Source organism: Manacus vitellinus, unplaced genomic scaffold (genome assembly GCF_001715985.3).
Source record: "Manacus vitellinus isolate BGI_N305 unplaced genomic scaffold, ASM171598v3 scaffold_4_pilon, whole genome shotgun sequence".
Classification (NCBI taxonomy): Eukaryota; Metazoa; Chordata; class Aves; order Passeriformes; family Pipridae; genus Manacus; species Manacus vitellinus.
In genome coordinates this window covers 44,752,624-44,759,715 of record NW_021940604.1, presented here as the reverse complement: position 1 = coordinate 44,759,715, position 7,092 = coordinate 44,752,624, and positions in this window count along the sequence as shown.

Sequence of the window (7,092 nt, the reverse complement as noted above, 5' to 3'; positions counted from 1 at the left end):
AAAGGCTGAAGCTCTTATCAAAATTAAGTTTTTTGTGACTTTTTAATTGCTTTCCCTGTTCTTTTAAAATGCACAATTCAAATGCAACATTCAGGAGGGGTGAATGCTCTTCAGAAACAGCTTTCTCTCTCCACGTATTTGATACTAATATCTGCTGTAGTGAAAAGGACTGGGCAGCAGGCAAGCATGATGTACTCTTGGTCTGCCTTCTTCTTTTAAAAATGTTAAACAAACTGTTTCCCAAGATATATTCCATGTATTTGCAAAGGACTTTAAGGATATTGCCTTCATACATTAAAACAAACCCTGAGTGTGGGTGTAGGTTATATAACATCACCAGCAAATGCATAAGCAGACAAGAACAACAAAAGATAATCTGTTTACCCATTCCAGTTGCAAAACCCTCCTGCTGGATGACTCTCTGCTGTCACTTATTGTCTGTGTAATGCTGAGGTAACGTCAGTGCTGTAACTCTGCATTTATAGCAAAGGTGAGAGAACTCAAATTTAGCAGCCTGTCTCATGTTGATCTAAAATGCTCTGGACATCCATTACTGTCAGGCAATGGTTTGCATGGCTCTTCACAGTCTTCATAGGTAACCCATCTCTGCTTTGAGGTGTGATATTTTTTAAACAAATGCCATATAAGGGCAAAATTGGGGAACGAAGCATTAGGTCAATAGCACTGGAAACATGTCTTGCTCTGGAAATTCCTGTGAAGGAAGAGGGGAAGTGCATTTGTGTTTAGAAGATCGGGAGGGTTTCTCCAACTACTGCACATGATCTAGGAAAAGGGTACCAAACTGGAAACTGAAAGCAAGCATCAGCAGAAATGAGGATGTGAGGATATTGCTTATCACAAATTCGGAATATAAGGAGATGTGAATGTTCTATTCTGAATTAGGTAAAATCAAATTGTTCATGTGACTACCTGTCTGTCATCTGAGACAGGTAAAGACCCCACAAAACATTTACAAATACAATCAGATTTGAATGTACGAATTTGAGGAAGCATGATAACTCCCATTAAAACTCCTTTGTCTTCTGTCCTTTATCATCCCCTCTGTGCTCCTCCCTCTCTCTGTGTTTCTCCTTTCCAGCACTCATTCCACCTCAGGCCGTCAGAGGAAGGAAGATCTGCTTTTCTGCTGTCAGCTACACTCTTACCCCTGGCTGCAGGTTGCTACCAGAAGTAAGAGGTGTGAACTTCTGTCAACCCTGCAGCTTTCCAGAGGTGCTGGCATTTTTTGTGGGTCCTGAGTACACCCAGAAACAGAGGAGCAGGGAGTCAGGGAGTAGGAACATCTTCCCTGGAGATATCCACCTTCTAAACGTTAGGACATGCTCCTTACATCCTCTCCAAACTTTCTGATGCAATATTTAGGGCCCAACAAACTATTGCTTGGAGAAGATCTCTTTCTGCTTTTAGTCTGAGATCCCTTTTAGTCTGTGATATTCAGAGCAGACCTGTGATGCTCCATCACACACAGCAGTGTTCTGGCTGCCTAATCTCAAAACACAACATCACACAACATTTTCTGATCTTTTCCTCTCCCTGTTTGTGTATGTCTCTGCTATAACTTTGTCCATTGGACTAAATTAGAAACATGCATGCAGCTGAATAATCATTCATTTTGTACTAGTGGGTATCTCGTACAGAAGAAGTAATAGCTGAGGTCTTCTTCAGGTAACTGGAAGAAGCCTCACTCGCTCAAAGTGATTGGAGTAGTCAACATGGATTTGTGAAGGGGAAATTGTGCTTATCCAACCTCATAGCCTTCTATAATGAGATGAATGACTTGGCAGATGAGTGGATGTTCTTTTTCTTGACATTAGCCAGGGTTTCAAGACCTGTAACATCCCCATAGACAAGCAGAGAAGTATGGGCATGATAAGTGGAAAATGAGGTGGACCAAAAACTGGCTGAATTTCCAGGCTCAGAGAGTTGTGATCAGTGGCACAAAGTCCATCTGGAGGCAGACTCTAGGGGGTGTACCCAAGAGTTGATGCTAAGGACAATATTACTTAACATCTTCATTAATAACTTGGTGATGGGTGGTGGGACAAACTTAGCAAGTTTGTTGATGATACAAAACTGTGAGGAGTAACTGATGCCATTCAGAGGGACTTGGACAGGCTGGGGAAAGGGACAGAGAAGAATCTCATGAAGCTCAGTAAAGAAAAATACAAAATCCTACACTTGGAGGAGGGAGGAATAACCCCATGCCCTAGTACAGACTAGGGCCCAACCAGATGGAAAACAACATTGCAGAAAAAGGCCCTGAGTGTCCTTGTGAACAAGCTGATCATGAGCCAGAAATTCTCCCTCATGTCAAAGAAGGCTAATAGTATCCTGGGCTGCATTAGACAAAGTGTTGACAGCATGTTGAGGGAAGTGACACTTCACCTCTGCTCAGCACTGGTGAGACCACCAGGCATGTTGTGTCCAGTGCTGGGCTCTCCTGGACAAGAAAGGTGTGACCTTACTGGAGTGGGTCCCATGAAGTGTCTGAGAGATGATTAAGGGACAGGAGCATCTGTCATATGAGGAAAGGCACAGAGAGCTGGGACTGTTCGGACTGGAGAAGAAAAAGCTCAGGGGACATCTTGTTGGTGGGTATAAATATCTGATGGGAGGGTATGAAGAAGGCAGACCATCTTCTCAGGGGTGCCCACTGACAGGGAGAGAGGCAATGGGCACATACTCAAGCACAGGAAATTCTATCTGAAATAAGAAAACACTTCTTTACTGTGAGGGTGGTCAAACACTGGCACAGGTGGCCTGGAGAGAGTGTGGAGCCTCTATCTCTGGAGATACTCAAAAGCCACTGGGACATAGTCCTGGGTGGCCTGTTCTAGCTGACCCTGTGTTGAGAAGTGGGGCATGGAGTAGGCCAAATGATGTCCAGGGGTCTCTTTCAACCCCAACTGTTATGTGCTTCTGTTTTGTAATTTCCAAATTGCTATACTTTTGAACTGGACTTTCTTTTATCAGGAAAGCAAGTCAGTTCCCTCGCTCTACAGGGAACAGGCAGTGATATTAGACCCTCTCCATGCATGAGAACATCTATTTCCTATTTCAGACACGAAGTCAAGATGCAGCTTTCAGATGTTTTACAAGAAGTTGGACTTGAAGACAGTGTGTGTAAAAAGAACGTTTGTTATATGAGACTCAAATGATGATTCATTTTCACAAGGTTGAATCATAAATTTCTGAAGCTTCATTGTTGCCTGGAGCTGTAGTGCTTGATCGGCCTCCTCATCTGTGAAGGGCTCCTTTGGTCCTGTATAGTATATGATGCACCATCAAGTACTGCTGGATGTAACCACAAAGTCATAACATACCTCTAGTTCTGTAGAGAGTCTGGTAGCAAAACCAAGAAAATATTTGGGTACATGAATTTAAGATGTGATTCTGTGTAATTGGTAGATATAACCTAGTTTTGCCAGTGGAAGCTGCTGGGAGGCACATATGCTACATCTGCACTAGAAAATAAAACAGTCCAAGGGGGCCAACACGCCCTAAGGCCAGTTCAACCTGTATCCATGTGCTGGTTTTAGCTAGGTAATTTTCTTCACAGTGGCTGGTATGGGGCTGTGTTTTGCATTTGTGCTGAACACAGGGTTGATTAATATAGAGATGTTTTTGTTAGTGCTGAGCAGGGCTTACACAGAGCCAAGGCCTTTTTTGCTTTTCATACTGCCACACTGGCAAAGAGGCTGGGGTTGCATGAGAGGGTGGGAGGAGACACAGCTGGGACAGGTGACCCAAACTGATCAAAGGGATATTCCATACCATATGACATCATACTCAGTGTATAAACTGGGGAGAAGAAGTAGGAAAAGGGGGACATTTGGAGTGATGACATTTGTCTTCCCAAGTAATGGTTGTGTGTGATGGGGCCCTGCTCTCCTGGAAATGGCTGAATACCTGCCTGCACATGGGAAGCAGTGAATTAATTTCATGTTTTGCTTGAGTGAGTGGCTTTTCTGTTCCCTATTAAACTGTCTTTATCTTAACCCATGAGTTTTCTAGCTTTTGTCCTTCCAATTCTCTCCTCCATTCCACTGGTGGGGGAGTGAACAAGCAGCTGTGTGGGGCTTATTTGCTGTCTGGGGTTAAACCACAACACCATACAGCTAAATTCTCCCCCTCTCTGAGCAGCGTGGCTGCATCCTGCCTGCCTGTGAGACTCTCAGGCCAAGCCTGCAGAGTGCAGGGCAGCTCGGGCTAGGACCATGCAGGGAATAAGATAATATGTGGCCAGCCAGGATGGTTTGCTTTCCTTGGACTGTATGTGAGCCTCAAATGTTTTCCACCTAATGGTACAGCTAGGTATCTGTTCCATGGTCCCAAGCAACCAGTAATTCTGTCAAAGTGGCTAGTTAATATTAACAAGCTGTTAAAGCAGTTTTGCCCAAGATGTGACCTGTACCCATTAATCAGGTTATAAGGCATGATTGAGAAGGGAGTTGGGGCATGAGAAAGAGCAAGTAGAGATGGATTAATACATTACTTGAGTAGTTAGGGAAAAGGATGTGAATGACTCAGTTCATCTAGAGCAGGAGCATGGAGCAAAACAGTTGAAAATGCACTGAGGCTTTCCTTATATCCTGCTTAGTCAAGGCTGTTAGAGAGGAATTTGGTAGTCCTGTGAGAGCCCTGAGTCAACCCAAGAGACAAAGCACCCACCTATTCTGTGTGGCTGCTGTGAGGGCTGGGCAGGCTGTCAAGGAACAGAGTAACATAGCTGCATCTGGTTTGGCTGTCTCCTGTGCAATGCTAGTGTTTAGAGGACTCACCCAGAAAGCTGAAGACTAATTCAGTTAGTGGCATGCTCAGCCACTAACAGCCACCACAGGAGGAGCCACCAGGCATGGGCAAGGCTCCCACCAGAGAAGGGCATGTGCATGCTGGTGATCGGGAGTTTACCTGCTAGGGGACCTCTTCTGAGTAGCCTGTATTCTCTTCTTCTGTAGTCTACTAGTGACTGCTTGAATTCTGATCCAGCTCCCAAAGCCCAGGATTCCTAGCCCAATGCCTACCTGCTAGGCTGAAGTCTGTCCTTTCTCCTATGCCTGCTTCCCAAGTAACACTGAATTTTGTAAGAACATAACTCAGTCAGACCAGAGAACCCATATTTTCTTCCTGGCAGATGTGGATGCTTAGAGAAAGAACACAAGAAACAGCCACTGCAAAATTATCCTTCCCTGACATATTTACCGTGTTTCAGCAGCCTGTGTGTGTGGATTTCCCTGGACAGAGATGGCACCCAGACAATGGTAACCAGAACACTGAATATTAAACCAGATAATAACAATAATAAAAATGACAATTATGATGCCACTATGCTAACTACTGTAGCCACATCTTTTCCATTAATTTGACTGATTGCCTGGCAAGCCCTTTCATATTTTGCAATGATCAATTCTGCAATTTACTTAAATGATTTAATTATATGTACCTCTATCATGCTCACCCCCCAGACTCCTATTTTACAGGAGAACAATTTCTAATTTACTTTATCTCCCTTATTATAAAAGACCTTCTATTTTTCTGAAAATTCCCCTTTGGCCTTGGCCATTGCTCGCTCTGTTTCATGTGCTTTTAGATTAGGCAGGAAGAAGAGAAGATACAGTAGTGAAGATGTCAGCACAATGCATATTCATGCATAGATTTACAAATATCTCTTCTGTTTTGCTCTCTGTGGTATCAAAGTCTAATAAAGAGGATGGAGAATTTCCATTATGTCCTCTCTCTCCACCAGAAACCCTTTAAAAACTACATTAAGGAATTGATTTAGATACTCTGCATGGAGATTATGAGGACTTAAACCCTCAGAGGCAGCAGCGCATCTGACCTTCCACTTTCTAGAAGTGCCCTAAACACAGGGGTCTAATAAGAACTTTGAAGCTAAGCCCTTCTCAGAAAACAGAAAGTGACCACTATTGCAGCTTGTGGATTGCCTGTTGCTTACCTTCCAAACTGAATCCCTCTGGGACTTGGGCATTACTGGTTTGGGCAGTGACTGGACCTACACAGGTCTCTTGGTGCTCTCCTCTGTCTGGAGAGCTGTGTGCTGAGATGCCTGGCAAACTTGAAGGCCAAATGTGAGATGAGTCTGAAGCTCAGATCCTTGTAGAGGATCTCATCTTGGAAAAAAAAGTCAACATAAACAGACTTTTATCCCTCCTGATCTAGGTAAAAAATTGCTGCAAGCCTGCAAAAGCCTAAGTCCATGTTAGGATCACTGCCACAAGCAATGTAAAGCTTCGCCTGCTGTCCCATGGCTGCAGGACACAGCCATCAGCACAGTGCTGCATAACCCAGCTGCTTCCCAGCCTCACCATGAGAAGCTCCCTCTCAGCACTAAGTCCTCACGTTTCAACTGAGGCCATTTTCATTTTACCTCAGAAATGCTGCAATTTTTTGTTTTTTTTGTTTCTATCTACCACACAGAGAGAAGCAGAGGGAGGATGGAAATTCTAGCTTTTCTTGGAAAGAAGGAGTTGCTAGGCTTTTTTAGCCTAGAAAAGAGTTGCCAGTTGCATACCCAAAACCGGTTCCACGGTAGCCAGACACAGAGAAGTTCCTGCCTGCCTTGCTGCATGCCAAAGAAACGAGCTAAGAATATGAAAGCATTCCTTGGCAATCACTTGACAATGTCTAAATTGGAAGGAGTGGCTTAAAATTAGAGAAGCTTTTTTTTTTTTGCATTTTCTTTAAAGATAAAATTTTGCAAACACAGAAAGGCCTTCCATCCCAAATTACATGCCAGCCTTATATCCCTTGAACCATCAGGCTTCACAGACACTGCCAAACTCTCCCTACTGTCTACATCTTCCCTGGCTTTCTTCTCTTTTGCTCACTCTTGGGTTGCCTCCTGATTATCTTCTCAATTTATCAGATGGGTTAACCCTTTGCTGGGTTATCCTCATCTTCTCACCACCTCTATATGTCCTGCAGGTCTCCATTTCAACTGTCTATTCTCCTGTCTCTGAATAAAAGCAGAATTTCCTTTGCTTGTCTCCTCGCAGACAATTTACAGCTCACTCACTCTTTAGGCCACACCAACCTTCTTCTGCACACACT